Source organism: Dermacentor andersoni, chromosome 3 (genome assembly GCF_023375885.2).
Source record: "Dermacentor andersoni chromosome 3, qqDerAnde1_hic_scaffold, whole genome shotgun sequence".
Taxonomy (NCBI): Eukaryota; Metazoa; Arthropoda; class Arachnida; order Ixodida; family Ixodidae; genus Dermacentor; species Dermacentor andersoni.
Genome location: NC_092816.1, coordinates 97866708 through 97887046, shown reverse-complemented (window position 1 = coordinate 97887046; position 20339 = coordinate 97866708). Strand labels below are relative to the sequence as shown.

The 20339-nt window shown below is 47.3% G+C and overlaps 1 protein-coding gene across 1 annotated transcript in view; it reads left to right on the top strand.

Moving 5' to 3' along the window:
- LOC126541853 (calcium/calmodulin-dependent protein kinase kinase 1) overlaps positions 1–20339 on the top strand; it is a 253171-nt gene that overhangs the window by 60729 nt on the left and 172103 nt on the right. The gene's annotated exons all lie outside the window — the stretch shown is intronic.

The window sequence follows — 20339 nt, the reverse complement described above, 5'->3', positions numbered from 1 at the left end:
CGCGAAACCCCTTAAACACGGAGGAAGGAAACTAAGGAGAGGCCCTACCCCCTCCGCGCGCTAGGAGAAAAGTGTGGCGGAAATGACGTATAGGTTCTCATTTCTTTTGCTGCTTTTTTATTTTTTTTGCTGCATGGCCACGCCTTTTGGGCCACAATGGCGGCGTTGTTCTGATTTTTTGAGCGCGCACACGTGTTGCTCTGGTAGGTTTCGTGCCGTGGCAAAGGCGCTGTGTGGGCGGGTTTGCGTTAGTCACCGTGTCTTGTTGCGCTGTGTTACCTGCACCGTGCTCTGCCGGATGTTGCGCGAGCGCGCGCGCTCCGCGTGCGAAACCACGCGCAGCGCGGCGTGGTTTCGCGAAAGATGTAAACAAGAGAGGAGGGTGGCACAAAAGGCGGAGCATCGCCATGAGCAACGCCAACTTCCGGCTTCACTTTTGCTTCACAAAGAGTGACGTCAGGGCCTCTCCTTAGTTTCCTTCCTCCGTGCCCTTAAACTTCGTAAAGTAGCCACACATTTCTCCTCCACCTTCACTCCTCCTCGTTTCTCCTCTCTTTCACACTCCCTCTTCGACCGTGGCGCCGCCTACACCTCTCGAGCGTAGCAACGGCGCCAACCTAGCGCTCCTCGCCACGCCGTAGACGCTTCTCGGGTGAAAATAGCGCTGAAGCACGGCGCGAGGGCCCACGTGATGCCATTAGGCCAATAGCGATGCGGCGTCGTCCTAGGCCAGAGCGCGCGAGGAGGAGGCGGCATTCTTCAAAGCGTGACGCTACTTTACGAAGTTTAAGGGGCCTTAGCGCGCTCTACGTGCCCCTCCGTACTTGCTCCGGCGCGTGATTCTCTTCACCGCCAGGCGCCTTCCTCTCCCGGCGTTCGCTTTCCTTGGGGCGATGGACATAATGTCGCCGATTTCACAGACGGGGCATGCACGCTTAGACGTAAAACGAAGTGTGCCGATCGCAAGCGCGTGGCACGACAATGGTTGGCTTTCATTCTGGCATAAACGGTGGCGTAAGACGCGCTGCTCTCAGCTGTCGACTGGTTTAATAGACAACGAGATCCTCGGACTGTACACGGTTGCCGAAGCCCTGGACCGGCTTTCGTGGAGGACAGTGGAACGCCCGAAGAGCTAAGGGCAGAGCGTCTTACGCCGCCGTTAATTCCAGCGAGAGGGATAACGAGCTGTGCGTGCACACACGATAACGCTCATGACGTGGTCAAAGACGGCCGCTGAAACTAGTATTATTTGAAACATGCGCCTTTGCTATGGTGGTGTCTTGTGCGGATGATGGTCACCTCCATGATACCAATATCTTACTTTTTGAAAATCTTGCGCCCATTCTGCTTAAAGCAGCACGCAACGTCTGTCTGGTACATAGTGCGCTAAGCACGAAACATACAACTCAAAGAGAAGGAACATGAAGATAGCTTTCTTCATGTTCCTTCTCTTTGTGTCGTCTTTTGCCCATCTATCACATTAAGTACGACTCCTTAATGATGAACCAACTAGGCCCGCAAAATGTTCTGCTCAAATTCTGCTCTTTGGGATCGAAAAACAGGCCAGTATATCAGGACGAGAACATATCCGGAAAAACACGGGAGTACAAACCATAGGCTGCATAGTATGACAGGTTTGCGAGTTTTGTGAACGGGACGATGATGTACTTATACGTCTTGCCTTACGAGCTGTCCAATGAGCATCGGCTTAATTCATGAGTTGCGGTTCGTTGAACTTCATTTTCGCTAGGAAACTATCTTCAAAACCAATTCTTGGACGGGCGATTCCTCCACATGCCCCCAGGCACTGACACAGCATGCTAACAACATACCTGTTTTTGTTTTTTTTGCGCAATCTCATAAGTTGAGCAACAAAGGGCATTTATTTATTAGCTCTGTTACACAGGCATGAAAGAGCACATTTCTATAGCGCTTCTCTGTACACGAGACTATAAATACACTTCGCATGAAGAGGTAATAAGCCGCCCAAGGCAGATATTTTATTTGTCAGTGCTGTATTGGACCCATCGTGCGAAACAGAGATATGTCTTCATATTTATAGTTAGCGATGCTCTTCCCCTCTGAAAGGAGCAGCCATTGCGCAGTAGTTCCGGGCATTTCTAAACGGGACGCATAATTCGTGCTGAAGAGAAGAGTCAGTTTGCATTTCTTTCAAAGCGTCGTGTTCTTTCATAGCCAATTATTCATCATAAAATCTGAGTGGTCCGAATGCGCATGTCAGGATTAAAGTCACCCGTGAGAAGTAACGGAACGCTCAGTGCATATTCAGTGTGCGGTGTCACTTTGTCTGATGCCGAAAATGTACCTCGCGGAAATCGATATGGCTTTCTTCACGAAGTAGCACGTTGGTGCCTTTCTTTTTTCTCGTTTCGACTGTTGCACCGACTACTGTTTTTTTTTTAATACAAGTGGTGTGGATGCTTTCCTTCAGCTTGTCAACCTGGCAGACTACATGTACAGTATACCGTTGTGCAGCAGCAGGGTTTGCCTGTCCACATGCCTTCCTTACCTAGCCTATCAGTGCTCGACAGATACAGTTTTAGTACAGCATTTGTAAAAAAAAAAAAAAATAGCGCGTCTATGGAATGCAACAACGACTTGACTAGCTGTGTGGATTCCTAGAGCATTGTGCGGGTGCACACTCTAGATCTAGTCCTTCTTTAATATGCCAATCTTCCCCGTATGTTGTGCTGAAAATTCGTCATGTTGGCTGTATTGGAGAGCACCTACGGTGGATCTGTGCCGGCCAACAATCGACAAAGCAACTGCGTTTGTTTCGCGAATGCTCTCTGGTTCATCTGCTTCCGTGGTGTAATCTCTCATGGTCCCCCGTGCACGTTATAGGTACGCAAAGGGTGTGGCATTCAAGTCATGTTTTACAGCGAAGTTGTATATGGCTAGGGAATTTCCGTCGTGCGCCGACAACCAGCGAACTAGCTCGTTGGCGCCCCTCGGCGCAACCGCGCGAACGCGCCCGCGCCACCGCTCGCGCGTTCGCTGTCGTCGTCGTCTTCCATAGCTGGCTCCATTGCCGCTCATTGCAGAAAGGGATACGAGCCATTCATTGTCTTACGTGGACGGATGCATTCAATAACAGAGGAGATTTGAGAATGTATGTGCATACCTGTGGTCACGATGGCGACCGATCAGGACAATGAATATTGTTACGCTGCACGACCCAGCCAAAGGAAGAAAAAGTAAGAGGTGTGCTCAAGGAGCTGGCCGCTGCCTGTTGGCCTTGCATGACTTTCCCGTCCCTTGCTCTACGCTGACCATACATCATCTTGTAAATAAACCCATCCCATCCGCAAAAATAAGTTCGTACCTTTGTTCAAAATTCTATGTCACTTCTGTGTCGTGTGCTAAATAGCTTCGCTGTTCATATACCTTCAGAGAGTGGAATGGCTCGTGATTTTTTTTTCCTCTTATCCATGGCGTAAGCCTCTAAGGCTTGCACACGGCACAACTATACACGTTTCGACGTCAACAGAAACAATGGAGGCGCTGAATGCAATCTAAAAGCTCTGGAGAGTTGAAATGGTAAAAGCCCGGCTTTAAAGAGCCAAACGACCGAAAAGAAAGACACAAACGCGTATCTTTTTTGACGCAAATGACGCAAATATTTCACGACCACTTGCGCCAACACGGAAACAGAGATGAGATTAGCGTCGCACCCCGAGGGCTGTATTCAAGAGTGCCTCTCCACGCCACGTTCCAGGCGCCCTCTAATGCTTGAAATGCTCGCGACTCACGTCTAGTTTCGCTCTAGACCTCTGCTGTAAAAAAGGAAATACAGGACGTCGTCTCGATGCACCAACGTCCCAAGCCACCGTGGCGTAAAAATAGGATGGCAGGTAAGTTTTTGTGAAAAAGCTGAAGACAAAAAGGAAAACAAATTCACGCGAGAAATTACCCTAGCAGTAACGTGACGCTTCGTGCTTATACGTTTTCGCAAATTTCGTCGCTTCCTTTATGAGAACATTTGATGCCACCTCGCTATTTCCTTTTTCTAATTACCTCTGAAAAAATCCTGTTTCTTTTTTCTCCCTATTGCTACACTTTTCCTTGCATGCTGCTCAGCCTTTATTTATATCTGAACAATTCTCTTACCACTTTTTATCAGCGCGAAACTTCGAGTTTCCATAAAAATGAAACGAACGAATAGGGCTAGAAATTACCCATGTCGCCAAGCCAAATTCCACTCTGAAGCACCTAAACAGACTTCTTTTACGCATTTGTTCTCAATTTTGTTTTGTTTTTTTACGTTTTCCAATGTTGACAACATACCGGACATATCTTCAAGCGCGCTAGCAACGAGATGCTTTGAAAGCTCAAAAAAAAGAAAAAGACGAATTCCATGCTACCTATCCTGTGTAGGTCCACTTCTGAGTGCTTGATTGCTTTCATCATCATGAGCAGGCGTTCGTCGCTTGAACGCACGCAATTTAATGCACGTCCCTCCAGACTGTTCGGCTTACGAGATGATGCGGCTGAGCCCGAACAACAACAAAAAAAAGGCCGATAAAACACACGCATATTTCATTTATATTGCCTCGCACGAGAAGGCTGCCCACTACAGGCGGTGGTCTTACTACATCATCCTTTCCACGACCTTAATTTACAATTTTGTATGAGCTGAAGCAAACTTCGCTTGCCACGCGACATAGAACAATTTTCCGGAGTGAAAAAAAGGAAAATACAGCGTCCAATCTTTCTTGGCCCCAGCATATTGACTCTCGCTCAACACAAACGTGCCCCGTCCTAAAGAAAAAGAATAAAAGGAAGAAAAATAATAACCCTGTCTCTAGACCAGTGCCAATGGACCATTGCGTTTTGTATTGATTGCCGCTCACAAGCCCATGCTTTTGAGCAACAGAAAAAAAAAGTGAAACTATAATAAACGGAGTAATCTCTGGTCATTACTGTTAGCCGTTGTGTTCACGTTAAAGTTTGCAGTTTGATAAGAGGAAGCGGAGCCCGGTGATTGGAATGTCCAGATGGAAAATAAGCAGTACCTCCCTCCTACGATGTCGATTAGGCTGCTGGCAACCTTCAAAAGCGGCATTTTTCAAATCGCCCGAGACGACCGAAAATAACCACCTGGAATGACTCTAAAAAGCGAGGCGCTTCGTCGGACCCTTTCATCATTTTCCACCCGAAATACAGCCTCCCCTCTCCCTCTCCTTCTACCCCCCTCCAAAAAAGATAGAAAGGTAATGATCCGTGATGTGACAGACTGCAACAAATGGATGTAGCCCGTCAACAGATCCACGCCAGTACGCTCGCAGCAGGAGTAAATTTGAAGCGCGCTATTCTACCCGTTCTTGCAGCGCTGACGGCTTGCAGGAAGAAAAAAAAAACTGTGGATATACATCTACAGCCATTCCCGCGTATCCTAAATGAGCTGAAAGCACGAGATGTTCCTTTCAATGACATCGATGCACATCTTTCGCTTTTAGTTTCGACCGAAATCGAGCTTTCGTGTTTGCTGACAAAGCGAAAATGGCGAAAATGATGAACTGCACGTACTTCTACGCAGTAGCGGTTACAGTAAACGGGCTCTGTGCGAGAGGTTATCTTGTACCAGTGTGTGTATTACCTGATCGTGGTGTGAAAAGCTGTACAACTTTTCTGGCCACTCACAGATAAAACACCGACGAACTGCTGTCCGAGGTTACGCCTTTCGCCACCAAATAATTGCCAAGGACACACACCTTCATTCGGGCATAGGCAGTGCCTCGGTCATTCTAATCCGTATTCGCAGGAGTAGCAATGATAATTCGCTATCGTTGAACGTTCAGTCGCTTGCATCGCATTCTTTCAGTTGATATATTAGGCTCAGCTTTGCGCCATAACGGCAAATGGGATTTTAAAAGGAGTCCCTGGCAAACGTTGGAGGCGTAGGCTGGCGCGTGATTTCTTCTTATGCTTCCCGTATATGCGCGTCTAATAACTTGCGCTAACGAACATGTAAGCGGTGAAATTTGTGGGATCCCAGAAGGCCAGGAAAATGGCGTTACCTTGTGTTCCGCTAAAATTACGCGTGACATTTTAGAACAGCGTTGATTCCGGCTATACGTGTCTATCAGTGAAATATAGCGAAATGTTCGTGATTCAGTAGGACATATGGCGCTACTTTTCCTTAAGAAATGCCGACTTCTCATCGGCTATATTAGGCCTGTTGTCTTGAAATATTATGTACAGGAGCCGATAAAAGTGGTATACTCCACGCAGTCCACGCAGCGGGAGCCGGAGCAACGGCAAACTGCATCGCAACGCCATCTACAGGCAGCATCTGGGATCATGTCTGCCGATAATTAAGGGCACCCATTGGCTGTCTCGATCCCAGATGCCGCCTGTAGATGGCGTTGCGATGCAGTGTGCCACTGCTCCGGCTCACGCTGCGTGGACTGCGTGGAGTATACCACTTTTGTCGGCGCCTGTACATACCTTAAGGCGGATGCGAAGGCAGATGCAACATGGTCATACCTTCGAATGATAAGCTGTACCACATTTGAAGGGGTCGTTCAACTCAGAAAACGAGCAGATAAAACATAAAAAAAAATATGAGACACAGTATAGGAAAATGCATTACTGGATTCACAGGACTTGCCAGGGTATGGTGCTGTATTCTTTGTATAATATTTTTACCTTGCAGTGCGGACATACCTTGACGTTTCTCTTGTCAACCAATTTCTTCGCTGGAATATTCCAAGTGATCCTTAGAATACGTCTGCTACATTTCGACAGACATATTTAACCGGCCCGCCTGTGCAATCCAAAAAGACAATAATACGCTGACGTCTTTAATGACGCAGAGCTTGAAACATTTAACGCTGTAGGTACAGCAGCTGTAAGAAAAAAAGAGCGAAGAAGCAACACATGAAAACACGTTTGAGATTGTAAGAAAGGTTCGCGTTTTCTTCCATAAGAAAATTAACAATGTTTACTTGATTACCTTTTTTTTTATCTTTACCGGAATAGACAACGTCCATTACAGAAAGCCAGGAGGGCGATCCAATCTTGCCAGCTATGTCGTCGAGGTCTCGTTCAAGCGCCAACATATACCGCTGCCTTTCTGTCACTGCATTTCACCATCCGCGCAGCATCGGAAAGCTTCAATTGCTATCGTGGATCAACTTGTCTGCAGGAGGTCCCGCAATATGCGTGGAATTTCGCAGCGAGAAGCGCAGCCGAGGCATACGCTAGTAGAAGAACGGAGATAAACTCGAGAACCTGGAGGAAGCACTCACGGACAAACAGGTCAAAAGGTAAACAAAACGCGAGACGTAGAAGGAGGAGCCGCATAGCCGCAACCGCTTGGGTTTCACGCTCGCATTCGCGAGATCGATGACCCGTGTTGCTTTCCCGTCCAGCGCATGGCAACGAGTTTTGGCGCGGCATTTGCCGCTGGTGTGAGGCAACGCTTCCGGGTGCATTTCCTTAATCCGCGTTCCCGAAGAAAGGGTTGCATCGTATGCGTCGTCCACAGACACGGAACGGCCCGGGGCACCGCCCCTATTGCGAGTGCCCGCTACTTTCACGACGGTGCAGCATTGGGATCGTTCCTTCTGGCCGGTGAAGTCGACGGAGCGTGACCGTATACATAAACTACAAGCCCGTATTTGCACTCCGCTCTTTCGCTAGAATCGTTCGCAAGAGAAAAAATCCAACCAATGCTTATCCTGCACACATCATAAGTGACGGCGGCAGGCCAGCGCAAAGGTGATTTACAAAAATAAAAGATTTTGTGAATTCAGCTCCCGGTTTTGTACTGTTCAGAACGCGGCCGTTATCGGAGTACAACTATACTGGAGAGTGAGCCTAGACGCAGCGATGCGGAAATTTAAAATTGCAAATAATATCCTCACGGCTGCCCATAATGTACAATTCGAGTGACCGTGATGCGGGTGCATTGTGCGATCGAATAATTAAACGTTAATTAGTTATGCACACCCGCATCCCTTGTACCGCTTCGTAGTCACCTGTGATTTATGTAATTGCTACGTATTGTCTTGCAGCATAATTGCTGCGGCATAGACGGTTCGTTCAACCTGCTGTTGTTTACGGGGCTCAAACGTCAGCTATGGTAATCCGATACCCCACGGCACAGCGATTGTTCTCATTGGTCGTTCTTCAACACGGTGCATATATACATCTCCCCTATCACGATTTATAATACGGCATGAACCTATAGCCCAAGCTACCTGCGGTAACCCATGAACATCACAAGCAAGCTATTTCCTTCAGTGGAAAACCTTCCCTCTTCCCTTACCTTTTCTATATATTTCCGAGCGTCAATAAACCCGGCGTTCTTCGGCTGGTACGACTGACTCGTTCACTATGGGAGGGGCGTTGCCTCCGCCCGTCAACCATCGTAACCCTACCACAATTACTATGTCGATCGCTGTATAACCATGTGCATACGTATACGCACACCTCTGGAAACCTGATATGTCGCCTTATTACAACCGCCTCAACGCAGAGCATTGTGCTGTACAGCATCGCTAAGTTTAGCGCACCTGGAGAGCGTTTGATTGGTTTGTTCAGGCAAGCCTGCGGGTGACCGCCCGACGCTTGCGTCGGAAGTTACGCAAATGTGACGTCAGGAGATTGGAATAAAAACATATTGGAATAGTTTTACGTTATACGGCCCCAGAATACTCCCTTGAGGTACGCCGGCAGAAATGGGTTATGTATAAGAAGAATAGCCATATAAATACACGCACTGCTTGCGTGCACTAAGGACAGGACGTCAGAAGTGATAGAACCGTTCCGCGGAATCTATAGATTTCAAGTTTTTTTTTTTTTTCAGCAGGATGGAATGATTTAAATAAGCGAAAGCTTTTGAAAAATTGACGTGTATTCCAAGGGATACTTCTTAATTTTCGAGCGATTGCAGGATAAATTATTTTCCATCTAGCTGTGCCATTCCTGTTGATCGATATTTCAGGCACCCATACTGCTCGCCGTGAATGATTTGCATTGTTCGCCAAAATTTGTTATTCTGGTATGGATAATTTTTTCAAATTGTTTTGAGAAAACGCGTAGTATGTACACGTGTCTAAAATTCGTGAAATCATTCTTACTTCCTTTCTTGTGCAATACACTTTGGCGCGCTGCATTTGCCGCGGAAACGTTCCTCGAGATAAGCAACGGTTATATATGTGAGCTAAGCACTCTGCTATGTCTTCTACCACAAACTTCGCTGGTTTTATTACAATGCCATCTTCCTGTCCACATTTGCTATTATTTAGCCCCATGAAAACCAACATGACCTCTGATTCTGATATTGACGTTAGGACGCCAATATCAGCAAGCTCCATTCGCCGACGCTTACTCCGAAATACTCCGCTAATCAAGTGGGAACGAGCTCAGCGCTTTCGCGTTCCTGCTAAAAACTGGAAGGATGTACAGTCACGGGCAATATGACCTGCTACACCGGTACCCGTGGTAAAGGGGCTCCAAGACTGCACAACCGCTCAGACACAGGGTAAGTTCGAGACCTAAACACCGCTTCAATTAGTGGTATTTAGTGAACCGCTATTTTGCATGTCAGAGCCACCGCACAGCCCTGGAGCCCCTTCGACCACAAACAAGGGTGCTTCCAGACATACTGCACGCGACTGTACATGGCGAAGTTGTTGTTGTTCCTCAATGACCTGAGTTGCTTCTCACCTGCACACAGCATCTCCTTCTGTTTGCGCCATGCCCTCGGAGAAGAACCACAATAATGGGGCTCCATTCTGCGGCTGCGCTCTTGCCGAGTTACGAAGAACGGTGGAGCGCACGTTTTAACGTTCGTAGAACTTTATTTGCTGCGTCACTTTAGAAGAATCTAGGCTAGGCTTATCACAGAGAGTGCGAGCCATAGGTTTGTTTGGTTACACGAACTGTCTTTTTCTCCCTTTATTTCCCACATTTGAAAGAAGAATTGTGATATGAAGTGTGGACCACGGATCTCAGACGTGCAGCGCGGAAGACAATACGCATATAAAACTTTTATGACAGAGGACAGGGCACAAGCTTACATGCACTCATACAAACAAAAGTGGCAAATGACCAAAGCGTTATGGTCAACGACCAAAGTGATTATATTTGTCTCAGTATAACGCTAAAGACGTTCTTCATCCGAAGTGTCTTCACACGGCCAGGCTCGGCCTATAGGACGAACGTGGAAAGCTTCCGAAGTAGTCGACCACTCACTCATGCCAAAGGGCACGAGTGGGTGGTGGGAGTGATAAGTGGAATGAGTGCAGAGGAGGAGGAAGAAGTTGTGCGAGTGGCAGTCGGTCTTTTACGATCGGATGCTTGGGGGCTTGGGACCCCGTGTGCAGGGCAGTCGCACTGTGCGGCGCCACCAGGCCCGCAAGGATGACACAATGGCCCGACACTTCCGCCGGCACCCTGTGAAAAGTTTCCGTCGGAAGCACCTACGACGCGCCTATAGTTGCAAGTCCTGGAAGACAAACTCGGCATGTTGCCCGGCGCCTCTGTCGGTCGCAGCGGCTTGAGTGAGCGGCCGATTACTGTACGTAAGCTCTCCGCGTTCGGTCCAGGGCGCGCTGTGCCATGTTAAGACACTTCGGATGAAGGACGTCGTTAATCCTACGCTGAGACTAACCTAATCGATTTCGTCGCTAACTGTGATGCTTAGGTCATTTGCCTATGGCACTGACGCGTTCGCATGCATGCTTGTGCGCTGTCGGCTGTCATGAAGTAGTTTTGTGAGTGTATTGTCTTATCCGCTGTACGTCTGAGATCCATGGCACACACTTGCTACCACACAATACGAATAGAAACGTTCTTAATGATACAAGTCAAAATTTCTAATATGGGAGCTGTAATGCTTCTTCAAATACTTGAGATCTTCTCGCAACTTTACCCACTCTGGGGGTTACGGCTGTGCCCTGTACACATCCATCAGGTAATTACGCCACACTTTGAATAAAATTTTCTGTGAACATATTATTGAGACCCATCATCAATATGACCTCATAATAAATATAGGCTTATTCATCTACAGTGAGCTCGCTAACGGTAAATAAGAAACCGGTTGGTTCTGTTATTTAGGTTTTTCAATAACAGAGTTATTAACACAAACGCACATTTGCTTACTCCGCCTAGTAAAATGGAGGCCTTGATGGTCGTGTGTTTTTTCTTTCTATTTCGTTACCTTTTCTCCTCCCTTTTTTACCAGCTCCCTCAGCACGGAGTAACAAACCAGGTATGACGATCTGGATAACCTCTCTGCATTCTCTTAATTTCTTCTCTTACTTGACCACGCGAGCAACTTGCAGTTTTTTCGTCAAACAAAAGTTGCGTCGCAACTATGTCAATTACATCGAACACGTTGACGATTTACAGTCGCCTTTAATACGAGTCACAACACGGCGGCCGTGATTGCAAGGGCCCAAAGACAGAACAATGGCGCCGACATACGAACAAGTTGTAAACACCGTTCTAATTACTGGCCTTTCTTTATTATGTGACCCTGTCGTATGACACTACGGCAGTGCAGTCTTTGGGCACCTTCGACCAATGGCGTGGTGTTGCAGTTCGTATTGAACGCGCTTGTAGGTGGCAGCAAGGTATGAACACAAGGAGCACAAGAGTGAACAGTCCGCAAAGCGGCGATAATCTAGAGTCACTCGCTTTCGCGGTTACGTTCACCACTCCGTTGGTGACGTGAAGAATCAATCAGTCCCAACAAACACAGTTTTCTGCCCTCCTCCTGACGCGCACAAAATACAACGTCTTAGAAGAATGACAAACTTACACTAATTATAACTCACGCATAGAATTTCCAATAACTTTCCCATTACCAAATTAGCATTTCTTGCTCAGTAGCAATGACACTCTGCAGCAAGAAAACGAAAGGCAGACAATTACAAATAAAAAAACTAAAGGCGGTTCCGGTAATAAAATGTTTCACCCGCAAAAGAGTATAATACCCTCGCAAAAGGGTATAATGAAATTCAGATTGTTATGGGCATCCACAGCCTATTTAATGTAGGCGTGAGCGTCGAAGGCTTACTACAACCGATGAAAACGACTGCGAAAGTTGTCAGCCTGCGGGGAATATCGGCTTCCATTGGGACTTGGCAATTAAACTTAAGCTTCAGACCGTCGTTGTGGCCGCCGCTCCGTGCACGGTATTGATCGCCTCGAAGGGAGACCTCAATGAAATCGAATTAGGCCGTCAGGTTACATTCATTACACTAATGTAAAGTCCAAGTCGTATACCTGAATGCAAAACATCGGAATTCAATGCAGATTTTATAGTGTTCATCAAGATAAAATTCTGCAAAGAACACTTAGAAAAAAAAATAGCGACCCCGGGAACCTTAAAAACTCGCTGCGTGTTATGTCCCCCACCCCCAGCTCATCGGTCTGTTTTATTAATTCACTAAATAACGCCACTTTACATTCTCTGAATCGTGTGACGTGGAAGTGAAGGCGGATAACCAAACATGGCCAGCAGGGCGAGATGGGAATTTAGCACTTCATTGGGCGAACGTGTGCCCATGGTAAGTACAGCTCAAATCACAATAGTAGCGGTGAGTGCATTCATGGGTAGTCGAAACAAACTCCATAACTATGATAACGCGGTGAGAAACCAACACTAACAAAATTCTGAACAACACTTGGCAATATGTGGCGCAATATCCAATTTTCGATATGGTGCAATATATTCAAGTACTTTATTTTATTCTTAAGAACGCCCGCCGCCCCTGTCTTCCCCTCATGCCCCTGCCCTATCTTTCTCGCACCACTATTTCACAGGAAGGCAGGTTGCAAATAGGTCCCATAAAAGGTAGTTCATCGCAGAAACCGCGGTACTGCAATAAATGAGTTCGCATCGCAACTTTCACAATACATCAAAGCTACTATCATTGAATGTGGACTGCATTTTGGCTTTAAACTAAAAGTTAAAAGCAGACACACCACTTTTCATCACTTCTCATTGAACTATTCCAGGAAATCGCCTTGAGAAATGGACACTCTGCATTTGAATTTGATACCGTACGCCAAAAGAAGCCAATCTTGTTTTCTCTATATTTCTTTTTGAAACTATGCATTGAAATGCCAGCAGGATCAACTTAATGACAGCGCACTCGATGCAATTTACAGCGCACTTTACAGCGCACTCGATGAAGTGGAGTATAAACTGCATGATGGCGAAAATCAGCGCGAGCGCATTTTAGATGTGATTCGCTGTCGATGGCTGTCATCTAAAACCAATAATGGCATTCCGAAGAAGTCACACAGAATTCGCAGTTTTCTTCGAGAACGTATAACGTACGATCATTATGGATGCATTAAGGCGTCGGAGAAATGGTGCCTATAGGCACGGCAGCCGCAAAAGGCAACAGTCATTGCTTTATGACGACGAGTAAAAAATTGGACATCCTTAGTGACTTCGCTTCTATGCGCTGCCAACCTATCACCTGAAATTTATTTTTATGCACTCTTCTAAGGTGAGCGTTGTAGCTCCAACCGGGTGAAACTGCGCAGAGCCTTCATTGAAATAGATGCATAAGGCAGTAGCTCGATGTGGCATCATTTAAGATCAAAATCTGAAAGCCATCTCACTCGCTTTACGTCGCATGTGATTTTTCTTTTCTGGCTGAGATAGGCTGAGATCATTTTATAAACGTGCGTGCATCAAAGTGTAGGCTGCGTTCGTCGTTGCTGTGGGCGTAATACAAGAGCTCTCTAATGATTATTTTCTTCGGCCTAAATATTTTTCCTGGCTCGCCTTTCATACAAATGGAAAAGAAATGCTAATCAATATTTTGCTGAGAAGTCTGCGGCCGTTTATTACACGCAGGACAACCAGGAACTGAGAAGAGAAACAATATATTGACAATTATCTGTCTCAGGATATCACCGATAAAGAATAGTGCCGGTTCTTATCTCTGTGTAATGGGAGGAAGAGAGATAAATGAGATATGAAAGTGGAGGATAAGGACAGGAAGGGATTTTGGTTTGTCACTCTCCTATGGAGGGACAATAGGAAAGGAGGCAGGCAGAAAGTCGGAAAAAGTAGCCGTGAAAGAAAGCAACCCCACAAAAAAGAAAGAAGGAAAATAGAAGAGGTTGGGCATAACTCGGGAAATAGGTCTTTCAACAGGGTACTCGAACCTAAAAGCTTGAATATCGCCTTGACCGAGGGCCGAATGTCACAGGCCGGCATTTTAGGAACGCCTGCTCCGAAAGCGGTTGGTCGTCGAGACGTGGGAACTCGGTCGCGAATGACTGACTGACTGCCTGTGTCCGCTGTAGCCAGGACAGTGGTAAAGAATATGTTCGGTACTTTCTTCGCTATACTGCAGTCGTCCTCATGAGTGCGTGGAACGGGGTCTATGAAGCGATGATCCGCTCGATGTTATCATCGCCGGTGTTTGTTTAAGCGCTCCGGTGGGAGCAATAGCTGTCCAACTTAAGTCATGCGCTCGTCGCCGTCATTCCTGCACCACCACCACCACCATCCATCATCGTCAGCCTATTTACGTCCGCTCCAGGACGAATACCACTTCCAGCGGTCTCCGAAGAGACACTGTCGACCAACTCACTTCCTAGCCTGCAAATTTCCGAGTCCCTTCACACCACCAAATCCTCCGCCGACTTCGCCTGTGTTGCGGTCTCCTTGGCGCTCGTTCTGTTATTCTAACAGACGGCCGGTTATCGACTAAACGCAATCCCTGATTTACTTTTGGGACTCCGCTTACGTCTCCGGATCAACGAAAGTATCGCTTTGCTGCATGCGTTTGGTCAGTAACAGTGGCGAAGTCGAAGGAAGGGGGGTGGGGGCGCATCAGACACATATGCACCCCCCCCCCCCCCCACACACACACAATTACGGACAAAAAAAGAAAACCGTGTTAGTATCCAGCCTACCAAGCACCTCCGAGTCATTTTTTTTCTGCAAAACTCAAACACGTCAATACCTGTGAGATTACATCCTTTTGGCGCACTACCGGTGATAGGATCGACCCCTTATCTGCCTCTGCATCTCTAATCGTCCTTCGTTTCTTCCTTTTCGGCGCTTGTGCCCGCCTTCAATCCGTTGCCGTAACCTTCGAGACGTATTTAGTTGCTTCGCTGAGTCGTATTGATTGCGTGGGCTGTCGGGGGATCGTTCGCTGTTGTATACGACAAACGCGGAATGTTTTTCTGTCTTCTCCGATGCGGCAGCTGTGTCACATCCACTGCGGTCGGTCGCATTGTCTCGGGGTCGAGAGAGAAGAGCCGCAGCTGATATCGCCTCGCACCGATCAGGAATCTATAGTTTCAGGCAAGAGGACGCAAACAGGGTCCCCTTTCGACTCGTCCTTGAAGGGGCTCTGAAAGCGAGCCCCGAGTAACACGGCACAAATGAGGGGAAAACAGAAAGTCTCGGGTATATCGACCCTCTGATGACCTCAATCACGGGCGTGCGCGATGCTCCCTACCCTCGCATGAGTCGTCTATCGACCTACCCCTACGAAGTGATAGCAAAATCATCGCCCAAAGCAAAGCGAGTTCGACAGACGTGCGATGGAACTGCTGTCAGTTTCTAACCAGTTGGCGCGGATGTAGACGCTTCCCTTCTGCAATCAAAGAATACTTGGCAAGCTAATGTGCTACCGTGCTGACCTTCGAAGCCTTCACTACTGGACTGCCGCACCGTACTCATCGCTCGAGCGCCGTCGTCCGGTTCTTTCGTGGAAGTTCGCTCCAGGGACGCGTAATATATTGAATGCTGGTAAATGTCGATTGTCGCGCTAAATATTACCAATGCGTCTTCCTCTTGGTGCGACAGTTTCCCACGAGAACGCGTCACTATAAGCGGGAGTTTCCGTCCTCTTTTGCTTGGTCGGATGGCATTTCTCGGAGTCTGTGAATCTTTTAAGTTTTACGTCCCGCCGTCTACGCGTCAAGTTGGAAGTTTCGACCCACTCGCACAATATCCTCGCCGCTTTCAGTGCACCGTACGAAGTGCTGCAGCGAAAGCGTAAACGTCAGCTTCAATGGCACTCACTCCATCTAGGGCTCCGATTACTCAGTGTCACGAAGAAATAGAATCTTGCCCTTGAACCTCGTCGAGAGAGTCATTTATCATCGGCGTGAGCCCGTCGTAGGTGTCAACGCCATCGAGACCGGTTGCCGAAAAATAAGACAGTGCGGACCGTTTGCGGAGGCGACAACTACAATAATGAAAAGATTGCTGTTTATTTTTTTTGTTTTTGTGTTTCTTTTTGTTAAGTCGGCCGGCTCCGAAATTTATGGCGACTACCTTCTTGGGTGCGCGCCGCGGTTTCGCAGCGGCGGTGTAGCGGTCTGCTTCGGGGGACCACAGCTGGTCTGAGCATGGTCCTTAATTGTTAGGCTGCCAGTCGCGTACCCCTGTACTTCGGTACGTGCTCGTTCCGCAGAGATCGGCCCCTTCGCGACCCAGTGACCCAGTTGCTTAGCATCTCTATACTTCCGGACAGCTTTCTGTGGCAATGAAGGGTAAACTTTTATTGCAAGGCGCACACAAGTAACCGCGTTGCTGTAAAAAAAAAAATCTCGCATTTTCAATTGCGTCGATTGAGCTCTTGAAGACAAATGAGGAACATTTTTATTTGCAACAGAAAAATCAAATAAGACACACTACCTCGTGTTAACTTTCACTTAATTTCCTGCTTTTCTCTTCCACGTTTGGGCAAGTGCGAAACAATCGCACGTGGAAGCTATGCTGGTTGAGTATATGTTCAAAAAGGCGAAAGCGCCGTTTAATTGTGCCATACTACTGGGCGCACTTACAAGCGTGCGGAAGCTGCTCCTCTGTAGCTTTCTCTTCACTGCCCGAGAAACCTGTCCTCGAGCAAAGCGTGCCGCTGCTGATTGCAATGCCGGTGGATTCATTTCCTGCCTTGGCACCCACATGCATCCGGAGGCGGAATGCAAGAGTGCTTGTGTACCGAGATTTGTGTTCGTGTTAAATGAAATTCAGACGGTTGAAACTACGTCAGAGCACTTTGCTACGGTGTATCTCATAGCAACCCTGTTGTTTTGAGAACTTAAGCCCGCAGACTAAATCCGCCAGCAAGACCGCCTATCCGCATTCTAATCAATCAATCAATCAATCACTCAATCGATCGATCGATCAATTGACTTATTTTTTTTATTTATTTCACGACCAACCTGCTTAGCTCAACGAGAACACGCAGTGACCGATTGGAGTCGCTGTCTGCCACGAAAGAAAAGTAGAAGAAAGGAAGTATAGGCCATAATCACAAAAATAAAGGATCACGCTATCAGCTGTAAAGCTGTTTCTGCAGAGGCTATACGAAACACATACTAGTGTCTTTAGCTTTACTGGGAAAATCATGTGGGTTGTATGCATGCAAGACGTATTGAAGGATACCCCACGGAGGCAGGCACTCTGCGCCACTAAACCCGCATTCCCAAAAGCTAGATCGTTGACCTGCGCGTGTCGCGTCTTAGGCAAAAAGCCGCCCCTTGCACTACCGCCGAAAGAGTTGGCATACGTAAGCAATTCAACGGCGCACTTCACACTCGGGTCAGCCGGCGCAAACGGCGCCGAATCGATATTCTCAATTCACCCGTTCAACGCGCTCGTGTTTGCGAAAGGAGATGGGAGCGCATCCTGAACACACGCCACTGTCAAGCACGTGGAAAGAGATTTTGTTGTGTGTGTGTGTGTGTGTGTGTGTGTGTGTGTGTGTGTGTGTGTGTGTGTGTGTGTGTGTGTGTGTGTGTGTGTGTGTGTGTGTGTGTGTGTGTGTGTGTGTGTGTGTGTGTGTGTGTGTGTGTGTGTGTGAGAGAGAGAGAGAGAGAGAGAGTTTTGTTTTGTCCATTCCTCGTTCTTTGCACTCTTTGGTCCTACCTTGTCTTCTTGACATTCGCGTAGTCAAAAGCTGCAAATTCTCTGCCTCCAATGATAGCAACTAGACTGGATAGGCTGACGGCCTCGGCGTAGCGCTCCGGTGGTGCCCACTGGTGCCCACTTGAGCGTACCATGTCGCAAGACTTCTGAGTAAAGCAAAGCAAAAAAAAAAATGAAATGTGGAACGAAAGTAGTAAAGAAAAGGCACCGCTCGAGTTCGAAGTGCTCGAAAAACGCTGACCTCTTCAGGCAGGCGCGTGTTTATAGGCGCATGTTGCACGTGTGTATGATAATTTATCGCTTCATTCGTAGGCTGACGCTGAATCTCGAATGCGTGTGCAAGCTCCAGGGGTCACCGTTATTTCAGAGAGTTGCGAGATTTGAACTTTAAATGCGCGGGAACTCTTGCGGAACATTTGTGAGCACGTGGAGCAGAGATATCCGACAGTGGCTGTTTAAGAGTTGCCTCGTTAAAATCCTCCCCGTTTGCATTCCTTCGAAGCACATCACGCATCTTCAAGTGATCAAATCATGGTGTGTAAATGTCGTTGCACTTTAAGCGACTAACAACTGACTAACTTCGGTGATACTGAAAAAGAGAGAAAGTATGATAGGACACAGAAATTAAACAGAGGTAATTTCGGGGGGTAACTTCCTAAATGGTAAGGCGAGAGAAGATAAAAAAAAAGTGCAAACGGAAGGAAGTGAAGCACGAATAACCTTTGGCGCGCACGCACGTCGGAGTATATCATGTTCGGCCGGTGGAATGAAACAAAGCTGTTAACAGAGGCGCGCCAAATCGGCACACAAATTTACATATACTGCTAGAACAGGCAAGGCAAATGCCATTACCAATTGGTACAGGTTGTCGTCTTATCCGTTTATTCTCTCTATACATTTGTAATTTCCACCTTCCCTGCTCATAATTCATAAGTACCAGGCAGTCTGTTATGTACGGCTGCAGACCTCAGAAACTGGAGCACGCTATATATAGCTGTCAACACCACGTTCGCTTGGGATCATTAACTCATAATCGTACTGAAAGTGGACAACCGCCCAGTCGGTCAAAGCGCTTTACACATCTCTAGATTAGGCCCACTATAACGCATGCAGACTGGCGGAAGGCATGCGAAGGTCTCACAGTCGCAGTAACTCAGGGTGTAGACGTAAGCGTAGGTCATCGGACAAAGAACCAAGACGAGATGCAACGAAAACGGTTCTATAGTACCGCAGGGGCAATGTACGCGCTATTGCATTAAAGTAATGACCAGCTTACTCGTCTTTGATAACGGCCACTGCCTTTATGTTTTCGCGATAGTTTGCACACATTCACGGGCCATCGAGCGAAGCCCAACATCGTCATCAATTTGCCAAAGCAGAATCAAAACAACAGACCTCGAGCTCATGCGCACATTGGGCGGCGAATTCAGTCCTATTTATACCTCAATGTCCCTTACTCCATTGATTGATTAGTTCATTGTCGTGTGTGCGATCGCGAGTTTTTTATCAACCTCCTGTTGAATGTTGCGTCCGAAGCGTACTGCACCCGGTATGTTTGGAGGGCTGCCTTCGAATCACCGGGGGAAAAAAGCCTTTTGTTAAGGCGGCTCCTGGAAAATCAATTGACGTGCAACTTTGCGTGTGGCCAGTTCTGCTTCAGACGACGTAGAGAAACTAACTGTCTTTTCAATCTGAACACGATCGACATACTTGAATAAGGAAGGAACAGCGCCAACTAAGACGGTCACAAGAGGGGAGAACGACACAGGACAAGCGCCTGTGCGCTTGTCCTGTGTCGTTCTTCCCTCTTGTGACCGTCTTAGTTGGCGCTGTTCCTTCCTTATTCAAGTATGCACCATCTAGTCCAAATGAATGTTGTCCTGAACTATGTTTCGAAAACACAGGGCCCCTTTTTATGTGAGTTGGCGCTTGTCCTGTGTCGTTCTCCCCTCTTGTGACCGTCTTAGTTGGCGCTGTTCCTTCCTTATTCAAGTATGCACCATCTAGTCCAAATGAATGTTGTCCTGAACTATGTTTCGAAAACACAGGGCCCCTTTTTATGTGAGTTGGCGCTTGTCCTGTGTCGTTCTCCCCTCTTGTGACCGTCTTAGTTGGCGCTGTTCCTTCCTTATTCAAGTATGCACCAACTAGCCGAAATGAATGTTGTCCTGAACGATCGACATCCCCGCGATGACTACCGCAGTTGAAAACGCGTTCTGTTTCACCTATAGCCATTCGTCAGGCCACTGAACTCTCGTACCTTTTCTTAGAAGGAAGTACCTCACGGTACCATTAATATTCTCAAATTCAAAGGCAGTCGTATTCTGCTACCTCTGCAACTACTTGCACCTCTTTGCTTTTTTTATTATTTCCTATGAGGACGAAGTATCAGATGGTTATTAAGAGCGTTTCTATCTGAAATACGAAACCTAACACC